The sequence below is a fragment of the Odocoileus virginianus genome, unplaced genomic scaffold (assembly GCF_023699985.2).
Source record: "Odocoileus virginianus isolate 20LAN1187 ecotype Illinois unplaced genomic scaffold, Ovbor_1.2 Unplaced_Contig_2, whole genome shotgun sequence".
NCBI lineage: Eukaryota > Metazoa > Chordata > Mammalia > Artiodactyla > Cervidae > Odocoileus > Odocoileus virginianus.
In genome coordinates, this window is record NW_027224319.1 from 123,907 (window position 1) to 145,949 (window position 22,043).

Consider the following 22,043-nt stretch of genomic DNA (forward strand, 5'->3'; position numbering starts at 1 on the left):
TGTGTCTGAGTATTTGTCCGAGTATTTGTGACCCCATAGACTATTCAGTCCATGGCATTCTCCAGGCCAGAATACTGGAATGGGTAACCTTTCCCTTCTCCAGGGGATCTTCCCAACCCAGGGATCAAACCCAGGTCTCCCGCACTGCAGGCGGATTCTTTACCAGCTGAGCCACCAGGGAAGCCCAAGAATACTGGAGTGGGCAGCCTGTCCCTTCTCCAGGGGATCTTCCCAACCCAGGAATCGAACCAGGGTCTCCTGCATTGCAGGCGGATTCTTTACCAGCTGAGCTACCAGGGAAGCCCAGTGATCAGTGATGTTGAGCATCTTTTCTTGTGTTTATCAGCCAGCTGTATATCTTTGGAGAAATGTTTTTCAAATTCTTTCTGTTTTTTTAATTGGATTGTCTTAATTGTATATGAAGTTTTGTTTTATCAAGGAGATTGTAAGTCAGTTGAAAGATTATAAATCACTTGAAAAGTTCTAGCCTTAAACAGTGTTTTTTAAAAAACTTGGGTATAGTTGCTTTACAATGTTGTGTTAAAACAGTAATTTTAAAAATAATAATTATTTAGTGTTTTTGCTTGCTTTTATTCCATCCCCCACTTTTCTGAAAGCACTCAGAGAATATCATGCACGTCACGGTCCCGTAATAGGTGCATTTGGTTTATTTTCTCCCTGATTTGACTACACAGAAAATCAAAGATGGCTGGCAAAGCCTGTTTCTTGAAATCTTAGATGGTCTACATTCCTTGGTTAGAGGAGTAAAGTTTTTTTTTTTTTGGAATAAAGTTTTGCAAAAATGTTTTTATTGCTTGCTTTTGTGAGAAAAGTATAGATTTGTGCAGCAAATATAAAAAAGACCCAGAGAAATATAAACTAGAAAGTTATTATTTCTCTAGTTTATAGTGATAACCAGTGTTATAATTTTAATATTTGCATGATAGACTGATGCAAATATACCTATAAATACATACGTGTATCTGGATAACAGGGTACATACTGTTTTGTTACAAGTTTTTTCCCCCACTGCAATTAGCAGTATATTATGAATAGATTTCTAATCATACAATATTTTGTGGAGTTAAATTTTGATATTAAGTTATGAAACATCTATTTAAATGGTTGCTTCTTAATGACAACCAGTTGATTTATGAAGATAGGAGGGTGGAGAAATATTTAAATGTTAAACCTATGTATTTTTCAAATCATTGGATTCTTTTGTAGATTAAACTAGCTAATGGTAATTATTTTCTACTTTATGTCAAGAAGTATCTGCTTTGGCATCCAAAATTGTTTTTCTAGTTGTCATTGGTGATGGATTGATTAAAAATTGTACAGTTGCCCTGATGTACTCAGATAAACTGCTGAGTACTGGAGTTTGGATTATGGTCTTGATGGTTATTAATGGAAAGTTTGAAGTCTCTTGGAAAGTTTAACATGTATTTATTGAGCACCAACTGTGTGTCAGGCAGTGTAAAGGGGGCAAAAATTAAATGATCAAAGTCCTAGAGATGTTTGTTTTTCTAGCAGGGATGGGGTGGGTGGTAGTGCCAAACTGCATTAGAACAAAGTCAAAAGGTAAATTTCCTAAAGTGCTGATTTATTTTTGTAGTTTATTTTATACTCAGATTATTTTCATTTCCATATTTCATATTGACTTTTTTTGTAGTACTTTTAAATGTTAAAATGACAAAAATGTATCTACATATTTTAAAAAATAATTGTTAGGAAAAAGAAAATATGACTTTGAAACATCACTTTTCTTCTTGAATATTTCAGTTCAGTTCAGTCGCTCAGTTGTGTCCGACTCTTTGCGACCCCATGAATCACAGCACACCAGGCCTCCCTGTCCATCACCAACTCCCAGAGTTACTCAAACTCATGCCCATCGAGTCGGTGATGCCATCCAGCCATCTCATCCTCTGTCGTCCCCTTCTCCTCCTGCCTCCAATCTCCTCCCAGCATCAGGGTCTTTTCCAATGAGTCAACTCTTCACATGAGGTGGCCAAAGTACTGGAGTTTCAGCTTCAGCATCAGTCCTTCCAATGAACACCCAGGACTTATCTCCTTTAGGATGGACTGGTTGGATCTCCTTGCAGTCCAAGGGACTCTCAAGAGTCTTCTCCAACACCACAGTTCAAAAGCATCAATTTTTCGGTGCTCAGCTTTCTTCACAGTCCAACTCTCACATCCATACATGACCACTGGAAAAACCATAGCCTTAACCAGACGGACCTTTGTTGGCAAAGTAATGTCTCTGCTTTTTAATATGCTATCTAGGTTGGTCATAACTTTCCTTCCAAGGAGTAAGCGTCTTTTAATTTCATGACTGCAGTCACCATCCACAGTGATTTTGGAGCCCAAAAAGATAAAGTCTGACACTGTTTCCACTGTCTCCCCATCTATTTGCCATGAGGTGGTGGGACCAGATGCCATGATCTTAGTTTTCTGAATGCTAAGCTTTAAGCCAAGTTTTTCACTCTGGTCTTTCACTTTCATCAAGAGGCTTTTTAGTTCCTCTTCACTCTCTGCCATAAGGGTGGTGTCATCTGCATATCTGAGGTTATTGATATTTCTCCCGGCAATCTTGATTCCAGTTTGTGCTTCCTCCAGCCCAGCGTTTCTCATGATGTACTCTGCATATAAGTTAAATAAACAGGGTGACAATATACAGCCTTGACGTACTCCTTTTCCTATTTGGAACCAGTCTGTTATTCCATGTCCAGTTCTAACTGTTGCTTTCTGACCTGCATACAGGTTTCTCAAGAGGCAGGTCAGGTGGTCTGGTATTCCCATCTCTTTCAGAATTTTCCACAGTTTATTGTGATCCACACAGTCGAAGGCTTTCATGTAGTCAGTAAAGCAGAAATAGATGTTTTTCTGGAACTCTCTTGCTTTTTCGATGATCCAGTGGATATTGGCAATTTGATCTCTGGTTCCTCTGCCTTTTCTAAAAACCAGCTTGAACATCTGGAAGTTCTCGGTTCACGTATTGCTGAAGCCTGGCTTGGAGGATTTTGAGCATTACTTTACTAGCGTGTGAGATGAGTGCAATTGTGCGGTAGTTTGAGCATTCTTTGGCATTGCCTTTCTTTGGGATTGGAAAGAAAACTGACCTTTTCCAGTCCTGTGGCCACTGCTGAGTTTTCCAAATTTGCTGGCATATTGAGTGCAGCACTTTCACAGCATCATCTTTCAGGATTTGAAATAGCTCAACTGGAATTCCATCACATCCACTAGCTTTGTTCGTAGTGATGCTTTCTAAGGCCCACTTGACTTCACATCCAGGATGTCTGGCTCTAGATGGTGTATCTTGATTATTTAAGACTTTAATATTGTTAAAATTATATTGTCCGTGAAAATTTTGCAGTGTTTATTTCAAAGTGAATGAAATTATACTGTGAGCAAACCAGAATCTCAGACAAAATTTGAAATAGGGATTATAGGATTATTTTTGTTCCTTTAAATCACTGCTATCAGATTATTTTTCTGTCCCCACTTTGTCTTATACTATATTTATATTGAATTATTGCTTTGACAGTATGAGAAGAAATAATGAAATATATTTTTGCAGATATCTATATGTGTATATATATAAATTTAAATCAGGTACCAGGTTCTTTATAGTTACTTAAACTAAAAAATCATTAAAGCTATCAGAAAAAATCCTAAATTGGACCTGTACCTATGAATAAGAAAGTTTTCCAACAGATATGTTGGAAACCAAGAGGCAGTCAGGCAAAACAAGATAATTTGGGGTTTGTATGTTTTAACCCTTTCATTCTTTTTCTCAGCGACTTAATCTCCATATATGCTTGCAGGTATTTATATGTGAGAACATGAAAAAAAATTTTGTTTTGGTTCTGACTACTGCAAATAGTGGGCTTCCCTTGTAGCTCAGTTGGTAAAGAATCTGTCTGCAGAGCAGGGGATCCGACTTCGATCCCTGGGTTGAGAAGGTCCCCTGGAGAAGGAAATGGCAACCCACTCCAGTATCCTCGCCTGGAAGATCTCATGGACAGAGGAGCCTGGTGGGCTGTAGTCTGTGGGGTCACAAAGTGTTGGGGATGACTGAGCGACTAACACTTACTTACTTTACTTACTTATTGCAAATAGTAGTCCTTATGAGGCCTTTTCTCCTTATAAGGGCATTATGTAAAATGAGAGATTATACTGCAAAATGATTGTTGTTATTTAGTTGCTCAGTCATGTCTAACTCTGTGACCCCACTGACTGTAGCCCGCCAGGCTACCTGTCAGTGGAATTTTCCAGGCAAGAATACTGGAGCAGGTTGCCATTTCCTCCTCCAGGGGATCTTCCTGACCCAAGGACTGAACCCGTGTCTCTTATGTCTCTTGCCTTGGCAGAGGATTCTTTACCACTAGCACCACCTGGGAAGCTACTATAAAATATTGGCTGTTATTCCCTTTGCTGTACAATGTATCCTTATAGTTTTCTTTTTTTTAACCCAATAGTTATGTTGTGCTTATTGCATACCAGGCTGCCCTCTAAGTGTTAGACATTTAATCTTCACATTTCTGGGAGAGTAGACACTGTTGTAACCCATGAGGAAATTGAAGGTTGACAAATAAGTTGTGGTTGGTGCTGCAGTACTGTGAAACCTTTTCTTTACAGTCTGGATATGTTTGCACTTCACACATTTGCAGAGTTACCACATCTTTGCAAGATTTTTTCTGTCAGGTTCCAGCAATAGGTTATTGGTAATTTTATCTGATTACCTTTAGAGGGCTCAATAGATTTTGGGATAAGTAAAAGTCCAGGAGCGGTGTTTCAGTCTAACTCTTCATTAGAAAAATTTGGAACATATGATAGCTGTTGGTTAGGTAAGCTGGTGGTATTTTATAAATCCTCTATTTTGTCGATTCTGAGAGGAATGCCTTTTTTTTTTTTTTTGCATCATAATGTGTTGATATTGTGTACATTTAATATGACAGCATTTCTCTTCAAAAAGCTGTTGTTTAGGTATAGATGTCCCCCACTCCCTTTAGGTGTGCCTGTTAATCAGTTGATGAGATCTTGTATCAAGGCAGTGCAGTCGCGTTTTGACCATTTGACTCTATTTTTACCTAACAAGCACTATCAGCCTGTCGTTCTCGGCCCTGTGCATAGCCCTGTTTAGTGCTGAGAGCTAGATTTCCTTTTAGCCAGCTAAGATTGAAGTTGCTGTGGGTTCCGAGGCTTGATTTTGTATCCTCACTCTTTTCTTTAGACTTCCTGTAAGGATATCTTGATGACTCAGAGACAGATGTACCTGTGTGTTTTGCCTTACTAACTACTGCTAATTGAAGTGAATCAGCTAGTTGTGGGGGTAAGTTAGCAAATACTTTCACTGGAAACAGGACCAGAATTAAAACCTGAAAGTCCAAGGGCAGTTATGTTTATTGGATACATTCAAAACATTGTTTTGAATGGGAACACACTTCTACCTGTGTCCTTGTCCTTGTTCCCTGGTAACCGTGCATGAGCTGTCCATCTCTGTAGTTTGGTCATTTTGAGGATGCTATATGCATGGAATCCTTTGAGATTTCCTTTCTTTTTTCATTCACTAAGCATAATGCCTTTAAGATCTTTTCAGGTCTTTATGTGTGTCAGTGTTAATAGTTCTTTCTGTTTTATGGCTGAGTAGTGTTTCATTATATGGATGTACTGGAGTTAAACATTTGTCTGTTGAGGTATGTTTGCTTTGCTTCCAGTTGGGGTACTGTCAGTAATGCTGCTATGAACATTCATGTACAAGTTTTTACATGAGCATATATCTGTTTTTGGGATAAATGACAACGAATATGATTGCTGGGGTATATGATAACTAAATATTTAATTTCATAAAAAACTACCAAACTTTTCCATCAGAGCTATGCCATTTTACACTGCTACCAACAGCGTAATGAGTCTACTAATATTTTCTTATTGCTTGTTCATTCTTTGTCATATAAATGGTGCTGAAATTTTATGTGAGGAAAATCATAAAAAATAAGGTGTGTGCATTATTGACGTAGTTGTTTTACGGTTGCTCTCAGGAGATTAAAATTAGTAGTTCTAGGTTCTTTGCTTGGGCAGTCTTTTGTTGATCTCATTGAAGTGATGAATAACTGAAGAATGAGGTAGTTTTTTTTAACTGAACTTTCATGCTACATCATTTGACCATTTTGGAATCTAAAGAACTGATGCTTCTTTCTCTTTAACTCTATTAATGTCTCTAGAAATTTATATCTTTCCCTAAATTGTTAATAATTTCTGATACTACAACTCCTGTTTATTGTAGGATACCTTATATTTTTTCATTCATTTGCCTTTTTATTTTGTCATGAATTATTTTATCCACTCTTTAAATGACTTGATATGGTATTGAAACACCAATTAGAACCGTGCTCACTATCAAAACCGGCAAAACAGGCAAACAGGTTGCCTAAGCAACCATATCTATACACAGGCCTTACTCAGTCACTGAAATAGCATGGATTTTTTTAGGCCAAGGAAACTATCCAAGAATTTTGTGAATAAGGCTGAGTATTGACCTTGCCAGAATTCATGGGGAAGATGTCTTTCTTTTTGTTTTGTATGGTGGAAGAGGGGTTTCATCCAAACATTGCCCTGGTTTCTTCTCCTTTTTCTACTGAGGGCTTTCTGTTTTTTAATGTCTAGAGATTTAAACTTCTTAAAAAAATTTTTTTTAATTTTTAAATTTTATATTGGAGTATAGTTGATTTACAATGTTATGTTAGTTTCAGGTGTATAGCAAAGGGATTCAGTTATTTATATATACACACACACACACACACACACACATATATTAATTTTTTTTTTTTCAGATCCTTTTCCCATACAGGTTATTGCAGAGTATTGAGTAGAGTTCTCTGGGCTATACAGTAGGTCCTTGTTGATTATTTTATATGTAGTAGTATGTATATGTTAATCCAAAACTCCTCAGTCATCCTCTCCCCCTTTTCCCCTTGGGTAACCATCAGTTGGTGTTCTAAATCTGTGACTGAGTTAGACAAGAGTGGTGTTAGTAGAGAGGATAGAAAGGAAATAATTCAAGAATATTTGGGAAGCAAGGTGATCATTTTGTAATGTATAGAAACATCAAATCCCTATGTTGAACTCCAGGAACATACATAGTACTGTAGGTCAACCATACTTCAACACACAGACTTATAGAAAAAAGATCAGATGTGTGATCACCAGAGGTGGGGAGGGGGTGGAGGATTGGATGAAAGTGGTCAGAAGGGTCAAACTTCTAGCTATAAGGGCTTCCCTGATAGCTCAGTTGGTAAAGAATCCACCTGCAATGCAGGAGACCCTGGTTCGATTCCTGGGTTGGGAAGATCCGCTGGAGAAGGGATAGGCTACCCACTCCAGTATTCTGGCCTGGAGAATTCCATGGACTGTATAGGGTCACAAAGACTCGGATGTGACTGAGCAACTTTCACTTTTACTTTCTAGTAATAAGATAAGTGAGTACTCAGGATGTAACGAGAAGCATGATTAATTACTACTGCGGTATGGTAGGTATATGAACATTGTTAGAAGAATAAATCCCATGAGTTCTTACTACAGGAAGAGCTTTTCTCTCTTTCTCTAGATGAGATGATGACTATCCACCAAATGTATTGTGGTGATCATTGCATGATGTATGTGAGTCATATTACCCTGCACACCTTAAACTTATACCATGAAAGTGAAAGTTGTTCAGTTGTGTCTGACTCTTTGCAACCCCATGAACTATGCAGTCCATGGAATTCTCTAGGCCAGAATACTAGAGTGGGTAGCCTTTCCCTTCTCCAGCGGATCTTCCCAACCCAGGGATCAAACCCAGGTCTCCTGCATTGCAGGTGAATTCTTTACCAGCTGAGCCACCAGGGAAGCCCTGAAACTTATATTATGTTGTATGTCAAATAGCTCAATAAAGCTGGAAGAAAAAAAGAGTGGCATTTAGGTGCCATTTGGTGAGGGACAGAGAATGTAAAGGACGGAGAGAGAGAACTTGGCTTTCTCTGTCTTAGGCAACTTAGTGCCCCTCACAGAAAAAAGGAATACTGAAAGAAAACAGGTGAACATTTTATTTTGTTTTCCAAGAAGATCACAAATTAGATGTAGAACTTGAGGTACTCTATGGTGATACCTGGAAGGAGATGTCTTAATAAGGTGAGAACTCATTGGTTAGATTTAGATATACCCTCTTATGTGTTTCAGTCAGTTCAGTCACTCAGTCGTGTCTGACTCCTTGTGACCCCGTGAACTGCAGCGTGCCAGGCTTCCCTGTCGTCATCAACTCCCGGAGCTTGCTCAAACTCATATCCATTGAGTCAGTGATGCCATCCAACCATCTCATCCTCTATCTGTCCCCTTCTCCTCCTGCTTCAATCTTTCCCAGCATCAGGGTCTTTTCCAATGAGTCAGTTCTTTGCATCAGGTGGCCAGAGTATTGAAGTTTTCAGCTTCAGCATCAGTCCTTCCAATGAATATTCAGGACTGATTTCCTTTAGGATTGACTGGTTGGATCTCCTTGCAGTCCAAGGGACTCTCAAGTCTTCTCCAACACCACAGTTCAAAAGCATCAATTCTTTGGTGCTCAGCTTTCTTTACAGTCCAACTCTCACATTCATACATGACTACTGGGAAAACCATAGCTTTGACTAGACGGACCTTTGTCAGCAAAGTAATGTCTCTGCTTTTTATGTGCTGTCTAGGTTGGTAGGTTTGTCATAGCTTTTCTTCCAAGGAACAAGCATCTTAATTTCATGGCTGCAGTCACCATCTGCAGTGATTTTGGAGCCCTAAAAAGTAAAGTCTGTCACTGTTTCCATTGTTTCTCCATCTATTTGCCATGGAGTGATGGGACTGGCTGCCATGATCTTAGTTTTTTGAATGTTGAGTTTTAGTTTAGTTTGATAGTATTTTGTTCTTAAGATACAAATAAATACATATGTGGAAATTACTTTTCCATAGTGATATGCCTATCACTACTTTTGCCATTGTAGGTTTTTATATGTGTTGATGTGTGCTGCAGTTTTAACCAAAGAGTAGGCATTGGGTAGTGCTTCCTGAATGAATAACTAGATCTGTAATTTTAATGCTTTCCAGAAATACTGTCCTCTTGCTCATGTTTCTCATGTTGGCAAATAATTAAGGATGCGTTATTAATTGATATTTGCCGTTAATAATAATATACTCTCCCTACCTAACAACCCCTTCCCCTTCCATAAACCATCTATTTTGATTTTAGAATTTTGTAAAATGTTAAGATGAAAGAGATCTCATTGCTCAGGAGCATGTTACCTAATGGAATCAACATAGAAAAATAAGAAATATCTCTCTACCTGGTATTATTTGGCTTTGAGTTGTATTGTTCTCTGCTTACGCTGGCTGGTTTATGATTTGATGAAAGTAGCATATTTGAGTATTGTTATTCTAATCATTAAAAAAAGTTAAAATATATTGAATTTTCATTGTATTGTCTTTTATAACTTTAAGTTGCCTTCATTTCTATGGAGCAGATGCTCATTCGAAGGAATTTGTATGACAGTCTTTTTCTGTTTATCCTGCTGGGAGTTTGATCCACTCGGTTGACAGCTTTTATTTTTCTTTCCTCAAAAGCCAGCACTGGGCCCACAGGAAGGAAAGGAACCCAAGCTGGAGCCAAAGGCTGGTGTCGCATAGGCCTGTGGGGGTGCGCGGTCAGAGGCTTTGCAATCGCTTGGCCTGGATCTGTCAGAACAGGTTTGGTGGGCTCTGGCTGTGCCATGGTTTATTTATGTGCCTTCAGAGTAGTGATCCTGGGAATGAATGCATTGTGAGTGCAGTTAGGAAAATTGTTGTAGATTGCTCCAGGAGGGGAGAAAAGCCCCCTGAGAAACCCCACTGTTGAACAGGTCTTGGGCTCACTGGTTTAGTTTTCTGTGAGTGTGACCCAGCGGTGAAACCTTTGCCGCATTTCAGCAGCCACTGTCAGGTTTTTGGAAGCAAGTTGGTTCATGGAAGACAGAGTGTGAGACTAAATATATCTTAGTTCCAGCCGGAGTAGATACTGTTAAAACATGAGTGAGATGGATATAAAATAAGTCTTTGCTGGTTTCAGGAAAGCGCTGTGGGAAAAAAAAAGCAGGATTCTTTTCTAATTTCTGTGGATCCAGCTAGGATATTACATCTTGCATTTTTAAGACATTTAAAAGTACAGACAAAGGACAGGACAGTGTATATATGAACAGTGTTAAGTACAAAAACAGGAATTGATGGGGCAGTAGTATGGTTCCATATTATTTTCTACCAGGACTTAGCCTTTGTTACACATTATGTGTTTATCTTTCTCTACGAAAGAAATGCAGACTTTTCAGTGAAGTGCTAACGGTTTTCAAATGGCACTTAATCTGAGTGTTAATTAGAAAAGAATTTACAATTTTGCATTCAGTGTAACCTTTCTTACATCTTAGGCTTCCCTGACGGCTCAGCTGGTGAAGAGTCTGCCTGCAACGCAGGAGACCTGCGTTTGATCCCTGGGTTGGGAAGATCCCCTGGAGAAGGGGATCCCCGCCTGGAGAATCCCATGGACGTCTCAAGAGAGTCAGACACGACTAAGCGACTTTAACTTTCACTTTTCTTTCTTACATCTTACTCTTAAGTTGTCAAGAGATTTTTGATGAGTGATTCAGTCTCCTTACTCTTTGTAGATCTGTTCAAAGTCTTGAGGTAGTCTTGGAGGATTTTGTGTTTCTAGGCATCTGTCCATTTCATCTTTGTTGTACAATTTGTTGGCACACAGTTGTGCATAATATACTCTGGTAATCCTTTTTATTCCCACAGAGTTGTCCTCACTTGCATTTCTGATTTTGGGTCTGTCCTCTCTTCTTTAGCAGTCACTCTAGCTCAGAGTTTGTCAGTTTTGTTGCTCTTTTCAAGGAATCTTCTAGTTTCGTTGATTTTCTCTGTTTTTCTCTTCTCTGCTTCATTGATTTCTCCTCTCATCTTCATTATTTCCTCCCTTCTCTACTTTTGCATTTAAGTCCTCTTTTTCTAGTTCTGTAAGTTATAAAATTGTGTTTTTGATTTATGATCTTTCTTGTTTGTTAATGTGGGGGTTTATAGTCTATAAATTTCTGCCTCAATACTGCTTTCTAAGTGTCCCATAGGTTTTAGAATGTCATGTTTTCAGTTTCGTTCGTCTCTAAGTTTTTGCTAATTTCCCTTGTGATTTCTTTGATTCATTTGTTAATTTAATAGTGTGTGGTTTAATTTTCACACATTTGTGAATTTCCGCTTATTGTTCTGTTGTTATTTTCTAACTTTATCCCATTCTGATTGAAGATAGTTTGTGTGTCTTTTAAAATATATTGAGACTTAATTTGTGAGCTGTTATGTGGTCTGTCCTTAAATGTATCCCACGTACATTTCAGAAGAATGTGTATGCAATTGCTTTTGAATGTCTTAGTCTTCAGTGTCTAGCTACCAGTAGTGGGGTTAAGGAGTAGGGAGATGGATTGGGGAAAAAAGGGTCAGTTCAGTTCAGTCGCTCAGTCCTGTCCGACTCTTTGCAACCCCATGGACTGCAGCACGCCAGGCTTCCCTGTCCATCACCAACTCCCAGAGCTTGCTCAAACTCATGTCCATCAAGTTGGTGATGCCATCCAACCATCTCATCCTCTGTCATCCCCTTCTCCTCCTGCTTCAATCTTTCCCAGCATCAGGGTCTTTTCCAATGAGTCAGTTCTTCACATCAGGTGGCCAAATTATTGGAAAGAAGGATACCAGTCCTTTAAATAAATCCCTTGGAAGTCACTTAGCTGGAGAGAGAGGGCCTTACACCTACTGGGTGTCAGAGGGATGGGGAGGAAAGGTGCAACAAAAATGAGTGCCTGTCTCTGCATCTTTGTGATCAGAAGCAACAGTCAGTGGTCAGAGCATAGATCACATAGATCTTGGAGGACAGTCTTTTTTGCCCACCCTAGCTCCCATAAGCTGTGTCCAAGCTGCTCTGGAACCTTGCCCAGCTGACTTTTGTGTTGCTAGAGGAAGCTGTGTAGCTGCTACAGTGCTAGGAGTTGAAATTGAAATTAAATGCAACTTACTGTCCAGGCCTTCCCCTTAGATTCCATGGTTCCAAAATACAGCAGACAGATTCTACCATTGCATTTGTTGTCTTACAGTTATCAACTACTCACTGGACAGTCTCACTTTGACCATATTTCTCACTTTTAATGGAGCACTGTATCTTAGTATCTTGTATTCTCATGTTTGCATGTTCATCCATTCACAGAACAGTTTAAGCCAAGGCACTAGAGCTACCCATTCTTTTTGGTCACTGTGCTTTTAGTCAGATCCTCTTGCTTCAGCCATATTTACTGAGTAAACTCAAGTGAAGTGAAGTGAAGTGAAAGTTGCTCAGTCATGTCCAACTCTTTGTGACCCCATGGACTATACAGTCCATGGAATTCTCCATAGGCCAGAATACTGGAGTGGATAGCCTTTCCCTTCTCCAGGGGATCTTCCCAACCCAGGGACTGAACCAGGTCTCCTGCATTGCAGGCAGATTCTTGACCATCTGAGCCACAAGGGAAGCCCAACTCAAGGAAATGTGATAAAGCTATATTTGTGACTAAGGAGATTTCATTTTTCAAGGTAGTAAATATCTGTTGAGCTTACTTGATTATGTCTTTCTCATTTCTGGCTCAACTCTTGGGATTCTTGTCTATGCATTTATAAACCAAGGAGGTTGAGAGAAAGGTTTGTTTTGAGTGTGAATGAACGGGCTGGGAAAAGATGTTGCTAAATCACAAATACCCTTAGGAGGTAGCTGGAAAAATGTTGTCCTTTATAAAATAGAAGCATGAGAAGAAATAATGACTTCAAGAATAGAACTGTTGAATAAATTTGCAGTGTAGCATAGCATAAAGTATGTGTTACCACTGAAACCATTTCAGATGACCTACAGTGAAGGAGAAAGAGCATAAGTTGAAGACGTTTTTTAAAATCCAAAAAACATGACTAAGTTTTATTCCTAAACTTTGTGTTAATCCATTTACTCTAGAGAGATTTAAGATTGGCTCTGGGTCAGTTGAGCGAGTTTGACATTCTAAAGGCTTATTGAAATGTAGCGTTTATGTTATGTGTACCTACGTGCCCAGTCGCTTCAGTCATTGCCTGACTCTCAGTGACCCCATGAACTGTGGCCCTCCAGACTCCTCTGATATAGAATTCTCTAGGCAAGAATACTGGAGTGGGCTGCCATCAGGGGATGGCATCCATCAGGGGATCTTCCTGACCCAGGGATTGAACCTGTGTCTCCTGTATTGCAGGTGGATTCTTTACCCACTGGGCCTCCTGGGAAGTCTGCTATATGTAACATTAATTAATAATAAACACTAGCATATGTTTATTTTGAGTATTCTTTCCTGTTTTGAATTACATATCATTACTGCTTGATGTAAGAAATTTGGAATTAAGATTTTTTAATTGAAGTATAGTTGGAAAATTCAGCAGTGGCCACAGGACTGGAAAAGATCAGTTTTCATTCCAATCCCAAAGAAACGCAATGCCAAAGAATGTTCAAACTACCTCACAATTGCACTCATCTGACACACCAGCATATTAAAAGCAGAGACATAACTTTACCAACAGAGTTCCATGTAGTCAAAATGATGGTTTTTCTAGTAGTCATGTATGGATGTGAGAATTGGACCATAAAGAAAGCTGAGTGCAAAGAATTGATGCTTTTGAACTGTGGTGTTGGAGAAGACTCTTGAGAGTCCCTTGGACTGCAAGGAGATCAAACCAGTCAACCCTAAAGGAAATCAGTCCTGAATATTCATTGGAAGGACTGATGCTGAAGCTGAAGCTCTAATACTTTGGCCACCTGATGCAAATAACTGACTCCTTGGGAAAGACCTCATGCTAGGAAAGATTGAAGACAGGAGGAGAAGGGGATGACAATGGATGAGATGGTTGGATGGCATCAGAAACTTGATGGACATGAGTTTGAGCAAGCTCTGGGAGTTGGTGATGGACAGGGAAGCCTGGCGTGCTGTAGTCCATGGGGTCACAAAGAGTCAGACACGACTGAGCGACTGAACTGTACTGATTTACAATGTTGTGTTAGCTTCTCGTGTACAGCAAACTGATTCAGTTATACATATATGTGTGTATATATTCCTTTTCAGATTCTTTTCCATTTTAGGTTGTTATAAGATATTGAACATAGTTATCTGTGTTGTACAGTAGGCCTTTATCTGTTTTAGTAATGTATATCTTTTGAGCCCTAATTTCCCAGTTTATCCTCACCCACTTTCACCTTTGACAACTGTAAGTTCGTTTTCTCTGTGAGTCTGTTTCTGTTTTGTAAATAAGTTCATTTGTATCATTTTTTTTTTTTTTTTGGATTCCACATATAAGTGATATTCTGTGATATCTGTCTTCTCTGACTTACTTTACTTAGTATTGATACTCTCTAGGTCCGTCCTTGTTGCTGCAAATGGCATTGCTTCATTCTTTTTATGACTGAGTAGTTTACCATTGTGTACATGTGCTACATCGTATTTATCCATTCCTCTACTGATGGACGTTTAGGTTGCTTCCATGTCTTAGTTATTATTCATAGTGCTGCTATGAATATTGGGGTGCATGTATCTTTTCAAATTAGAGTTTTCTCCAGATGTATGTCCAAGAGTGGTATTGCTGGATCATATGGCAGCTCTGTTTTTTCTTGGTAGCTTTTTAGGGAAAACTCCATACTGTTTTCCATAGTGGCTGCACCAAAAAGTGCACTTACACATTGGAAAAGCCTTTATTTCCTCTTCACTTACGAAGGATATTCGCACTAGATATAGAATACTGGTTGAACAGTCTTTTTCTTTCAACATTTTAAAGTTGCTAAACCCCTATTATCTTGCTTGCAAAGTTTCTGACAGCAACGTTATTATAACCCTTATCCTTGTTCCTCTGTATATACTATGTTTTCCCCTCTCTGGTTGCCTTCACGATTTCCCTTTTTCTTTTCAGCTATTTGAATATGATATGCCTAGTTTTTTGGTTTTTTTTTTTAAGTCTTGTTTGACACTTTTGGACCTTCTTAAATCTGTAGTTTGGTGTCTTGTCACTTAACCATTCAAATATTTCTTCTGCTCTGTTCTTTCTTCTCCAGGCATTCTGAGTATATTACATTATTTTATATTTTCCCACAGTTCTTGGATATTTTCTCTTGTTTTATTTACCTACTTCTTTTCTTCTTTACATTTCAATTTGAGTAATTTCTATGAGCCTGTCTTCCAGTTCACTGATTCTTTTTTTAGCTGTTTCAAATCTACTAAAAGAATCTATTGTTGATTACCATGTTTTCTTTCTAGGACTTCCACTGTATTCTTTATGATTTCCACGTCTGTAAAACTGCCTGTCTGACCTTGCGTGTTGTCTACCTTCTCCATTAGTCTTCACTATGTTAATCATGGTTTAAATTCTCTGATAATTCTCATACCTATGGCATTTCCGAGGCTCGTTCTGATGATTGCTTTGTTTCTGCAAACTTATGTTTTTATTACTGCCTTTGGCATGCTTCCTAAGTTCTTGTTGAAATGTGTCCATTTTGTGTAGAACAGGAAATACTGAGGTGAATATCTGATATGCTTAGAGAAGACTGCGAACTTCCTTCTGCTGAGCCTTTAAGGTAGAATTTAAATTAATCTGTTAGGGGTTGGGCTATGTTTAAAGAGTATTATTGCTATTGTTACCAGCATTGATACGTGTTGTCGCCATGGAAACCAAAGACTTCCAATTTCCATAGTGTCCATTATATCCCTGCTTAGCTTTGGATTTTCTGTTTGTGCTGTTTCACACAGTGAGTTTGTTTCTTGCAGCTGTATTTCACTGTTTTTACTCAACGCTTGTTAGCAGAGACATTACTTTGCTGACAAAGGTCTGTCTAGTCAAAGCTATGGGTTTTCCAGGAGCTCATGTATGGATGTGAGAGTTGGACTGTAAAGAAAGCTGAGTGCCGAAGAACTGATGCTTCTGAACTGTGGTGTTGGAGAAGACTCTTGAGAGAGTCCCTTGGACTGCAAGGAGATGAAACCAGTCAATCCTAAAGGAGATCAGTCTGAATGTTCATTGGAAGGACTGATGGTGAAGCTGAAACTCTAATACTTTGGGCACCTGATGCAAAGAACTGACTCCTTGGGAAAGACCTCATGCTAGGAAAGATTGAAGGCAGGAGGAGAAGGAGATGACAGAGGATAAGATGGTTGGATGGCATCACCAGTTCGATGGACATGAGTTTGAGCAAGCTCCGGGAGTTGGTGATGGACAGGGAAGCCTGGCGTGCTGCAGTCCATGGGGTCGCAAAGAGTCAGACACGACTGAGTGACTGAACTGAACTGAACTGTTAGCGTTATAGTGGAGGGTGGGGAGAGTTCTGTGATGATCTGGTAAGCCTCAGATTTAGGCAGGCACTAGAACCTGGGTCTCAGAGGTATGGCCCTCATAAAACTTTCTAGGAGTGGAGTTGTTCTCCTTCTTTTCTCTTCCTCAACTGCTGTTGTCTATCTTAGGTTTTATACTCCCTCCCCCTTTTTAAGCTTAAGTTTTTTTAAAATAAAATTTAGCCAATAGTAGTTTATTTTTTGTTTAAATTTCCTATTCAGAGCAGTCTGCTCTGCCCCTGTATTTTGTTTTTTGGCTTCAGCATGTGGCATACAGACGCTTCGTTCCCTGTAGTGGAAGCACGGAGGCTTCACCCAACCGGACCACCGGGGAAGTCCTTAAGCTAATAGGGGAGACCGATTCGGGGGAGCCCCACCAGGGCGGGGGCTGGGGTAAGGAGCTGCTTTTCATTCTCAGAGTCTCTCCGCCTCCCCCCACCCAGCAGCCTTTTGAGGTTCCTGGCAGAAAAGCTTGTAATAAGGTAACACTCTCTCATGATTGCAGTCCCTTGAGACTTTGCACTCTCATATTAGCCCACATTTAGTCTCCAGCAGTTGGTCAAAATTTGTGATTTAATCTTCCTGACTGCAGTGGGATTCTTTCATGCTCTTGGGCTGTATTTCATTTGGTTAGAAAGAAAGCTTTACCTCTAGGATTTTAGGTGCTTGTCCATCCTCTGTGTTGCTCCCTCCCTGTTGCATTGCCTCCAGGTTGGGTCAGGAGACATTGTGCGTGGTGGGGAGAGAGTGGTTTCATCTACTCTTTCTGAACCTTAGGAGTCCACATTGTGGTCAGAGAATAACTTGTGAGACTTGCTTTAGTGCTTAGCATATGGGTCACTTTTTGTAAGTGATCTCTTTGAGCTTGATAGCGTATTCTGCAGTTATTGGGTACTGTCTTATACAAATGTCTGTTTAGGTCCCCAGTTTGTTAACCATGCTATTCAAATCTGTATCTCTGTTTTTCCTCTGATGTAGGTCATTTATTCTATCAATTATGAGAGATGTTAAAAATTTCTCCATTATGATTTTAGGTATATTTCACTTCTTGTAGTTCTGCTGAGTTGTGCTTTATGCATTTGGAGGCTGTGTTATTACTTGCATATAAATTTTAGAGTATGTCTAATGAATTCTGCATTTAATCCTGTGAATTATATTACCTCTGTTAATGCTTTTTGAATTATAGTCTATTTTGAGTACTACTAATAAAGCTTGAGCAGCTTTTGTTTAGATTATGTTTGTTAACCCTTTCTATGCATTTTATTTTAATTGTTCTCTATATTGGGCATGATTCTTTTACACATCATAATAGAAGATTTTTTTTTTTTTTTTTTTGGCCCCGTCACAGGACTGTGGGATCTTAGTTCCCCAACAAGTGAATGAACTGGGTCACTGCTGTGAAAGTGCTGGGTCCTAACCACTGGACCACCAGGGATTGATTTCCGTGTTTTATTTCGTATGATAATCTTTTTCTTTTGGTCCACTTATATTTAATATAATTATTGGAATATTTTGATTTGCATTTGATCTTTTATTTTCCTTTTTATATGTCTTATCTGCGATCTTGCTTTCCCTCCTTTTTGTATTTATTTGCATATTTTAATTCTGTTTTTCCTTTCTGTTAGCACAATATATATCCTTTTCTACCATTTTTAAATGTTTCCCCTTGAGATTAAAACATATTTACTTTCTTTTTTTTTTCATATATGTAAGTTTATTTTTTCCCAACATAAGAATAGTCATAATGTATACACTTCGAAAAGTAGAAAAAGTTAAAGATGGAAAGTCCTCCCTCACATCTGCCCACCAGCCCCTTAGTTCTCCAGATGACTCAGAATGAGTATCCCCCAGTACAGTCATCTGGCCTCTTAACTGGCCCCCCCGACGTATAGCACGCATACTGCTCTGTGCTGTGTTTACTGCTCTGGGGCTGGGACACTTGGCCTATATCTTCCTGCTTATTCATCCATCTTCTCATCTTTCAAAGTTCAGTGAAAGCTTCTTTCTTCTTGAAACTTTTCAAGGCAAATGTAGTCTGATTTCTTCCACTTCTGATGGTAATCATAGTTGTCTTTACACATTCTAGCACTTAATTATGTTGTTCTGTGCTGTTTCTCTTAAGCTTCAAGTATGTAAACTTACTTTCCATCCTAGATTAGATCCTTGAGGGTAAGGTAGGATGCTTTGTTTGTGTAATTCAGAACACAAAGCAGATACCCCCCCAAACACGTGCCTAAGTAAATTGCCTTTGGTAATGGCTGTTTTCCAGGGAATTTTCCATTTTGGTGCATCTTGAGCCTCAATTATTCATGGTAGACATACTTTTTAAGAGTTGCTTTTGAATGCAAAATTGCAGGTGGAGAATTGGAAGCTACTTGAAAGATACTTGCTTATAAAATTATACTTCTTTTCTTGTTGGTAAGGAATCTGCTCTCAATGTGGGAGGCCCGGATTCAATCCCTGGGTTGGGAAGATACCCTGGAGTAGGAATGGCAACCCACTCCAGTATTCTTGCCTGGAGAATTCCATGGACAGAGGAGGCTGGTGGGCTACAGTCCACAGGGTCGCAAAGAATCAGACATGACTGAGTGACTAACACACTTATTTTGCATTTCATTTTACTTTAAGATTAGAATTAATGGACTATCCATTCCTAATTCAGTATCATAGTGTAAAAATATTTATGAAATATCCTACTTTCTTTTTTTAAGTATTGACAAGTTACTTTTTCCCCACAGTGTTTTTTCTTGATTATAGTTTTTTTTTATTATTTCTTTGCAAAATGAAAATGGGAAAATACTGAAAAACACTAGAAAAAATTACCCTGCACTACCACCACTGAGAGATAAACGTTACCATTCTGTTATGTGTATACTCAGTTTTTTCCTATGTTTATATAAATGCATTCCCCTCCTCTAAGTTTCCTACTTTGTAATTCTTAATGTTTGCTTTCCAGCTTCCCTGAAAGGGTTCCAGAACACCTTAGAAGACCTTGAGGAAGAGTGATAAAGGCAAGTATTCAGCTTGTTAGCGTCAGTGAAATAATTTGGTTCATAGCCAAACCAAAAAGCTTTGGTCACCGTGTCTATCAAGAAAACTAAAAAGTTGGGAGTAACAACTTAAAGAAAAAAAAAAAGAAAGATAGTTCATATATAATTTGAGGCTTTTTAAAAAAAACTGTTGTAGAAAATTGTTAAAAATTCTGAGAATTTAACAAAGTTTTCTGAAATACCTGGTTTGTTGGTGGCTACATTTCCTCTTCTTTTCACCCCTTTCTCCTGCCCCCTTTCTCCCATATCCTTTTGTTCCCTTTTCTCTTTACTGGTTTCCTCAGGCTTACTTAGAAGGACTTTACTTTTCAGAGAAGCCCTGTGAATAAAAGAGAAGCCAACATTTCCTTCTTATGAAAGAATTCTTAGCTTTACAGTTGAACTTGTTCGTGTTAAACCAGAGATCGGAATACGGTTGTTGGGGAAGTTTTATAAGCTGAACAACAGTTATTATTCATTTGAATTTTATTACTGTCTTACAGAAGAAGCTAGGGGGGTCCTAAAAAACATTCACATTATTGAATTATTTTAGTGTTTGCTTTCTTCCTGTCACAAGTTTTATATGATGATTACAGCATTATATTTTGCAGTTGGTGCAACAGGTTGTTTTTCAAAATTCTCATCTAACAGTTTGACGCTTAAAGCTCAGTTTAGGTTTCTTTGGTGTTCTGTGTTAGGTGAGCTCCTGTTAGTATCATGAAGATGTGTTTTGCCTTTGAAATCCCAGAATTTACTACTCCTCTACTAGGTAATCTGTGTAGCCTTGTAGATAGCCTGTGCAAGCTTTGGCTTGTAAATCAACACTCTGTTTCTAGGTTTTCCTCCAAATGCTGGCATATCCTTATAATTCATCATTCTTTTGAATTATATGAGAATAAATGATATAGATATGCTAATGAAATCTCAAATGAAGATACTGACATTTAAAAATGTACCATATTCTTCATTTTTTAAAACCAAGAAGCAGGTGACCACCTGATTAGTTTATAACGCTGCCCAATGAAGCTGGTCTGCTGAGTAATAAATTCCTTGTATGTTTATATATGAGACAAGTAGATTTGGTTTAGTTTTCTAATGAAACTTGACACCATTCCTCTATGGTATCTTTTACTCTCATGGGAGAAACTTATTTTATATATTTTACTTTCAAAAACAACAGCAACAAAAAATCTGTTGTATTATTTAGCTAATGCAATATAAATAAGGAGAAAAGTAAATTACTTCCTCATTATCAGCCTGCTGCTATCAGATCCTTCTGTCTTCTCAGGGTCTAAGTATCCCAGTGCATGAAGAGGTAAATTGATATAATTACTGGATTATCTTGGTTACATAGCCCTTTTTGTCTGAGAAGCTCAGTGCTTTGCAGAGTGAAAATAATTCAATAACTGTTAGTCTGCGCTAGAAACTCATGAGGGAAGGTGAGGATAATTAAATACATATACTATTGACAACATTTTTGCCCACAAGGAGCCCTAGAAAACTCTATATAGCCCGAAACAATTGTTTATGTCAGAAGGATTAAGGGCCTCGCTCTTGGCTCTCCCAAAGGGAAAAGGAAAAATAAAAGCAACACAGAGTCAGGAAAAGGATGAGAGGCCCCAGTGGTGTGGCTGGTTTTCGGTGCAGCCACAAAGAATTTGAGTGAAAAGCAGTGAAATTTCCCATCTTCGTGACTGCTCCTCATTTACCTAGTTTGGGAGCAAAGAATTTTGTGGTATTTAGCTAGTAGGAAGGTACTGGTTAAAGGTCTTTAACCCTATCAACAAGGTTTATGCTCCTGAGTCATGAAGAGGTTAGGAGATGGGAAGATAGGCATGGAAGAGTGTGGTCCCCGAAGCCACAGTGACGGCGTCCATACACGTTCATGGTGAGAAGGTCATCTGAGAGAAGTTACCAAGAAGAAAGGTCTGATGGGTTTGCATTCCTGTCCCTTTGGACTCTTCGGAGCCTGGAGGTCACAGTGAACTCTTAAATCCAACTGATTTATGCCTTTCAGATTGCTGTTTGGTGGCCAGAGGTCTGTCTGCATATGCTCAGACCATGATCACCCTAGGTGCTTCAGACTTGGTAGTGACTTAGTTGTGACTTCAAACTGTTCAAAGTCCTTGGTGTAACACAGGGAGTTTTAAAGCCCTTTGAATGAAAGTTTGAGGTAAAATATAGAAATAAAGAACTTGACACTCCACGTTTTGTCCTCCTTAGCAGGTTCTGTACTTTAATACAGTTTTGTTTTAGATATTTGCAGAAACTCAATTTTTTAAAAAGTTTTCTATTATGAGAAATCTCATCCCTACCACACCCTCCCTTTCTTTGGCATGTGACTTCCGTAACTATGGCAATTGTGCTGACCTTGCATCTCTTAGTTTCAACTTCCTTTTGATTTCCTGCACTTAATGTTGGTGTGTGGTTGCCATCTGACCCTTCTTTTTCTCTCCTTTTTAGTCATACCCGTTACTGTGTCACTTCTTTGCTTTTGAGTTTGTGTAAGTACAGCTGTCCCCTGATACCCATGGAGGACTGGTTTCAGGACTCCTGCAGATAATGAAATCCTCAGATGCTCCTGTCTCTT

General features: G+C 38.8%; 1 protein-coding gene across 15 annotated transcripts in view; it reads left to right on the forward strand.

The window, feature by feature from the left end:
- Positions 1-22,043, forward strand: part of TMCC1 (transmembrane and coiled-coil domain family 1) — a 151,737-nt gene that overhangs the window by 21,858 nt on the left and 107,836 nt on the right. For all 15 annotated transcript variants that reach the window (XM_070463300.1, XM_070463308.1, XM_070463297.1 and 12 more), the window contains one exon: positions 19,381-19,435. The gene's annotated coding sequence lies outside the window, so the exon portion shown is untranslated. The remainder of the gene's footprint in view (positions 1-19,380; positions 19,436-22,043) is intronic.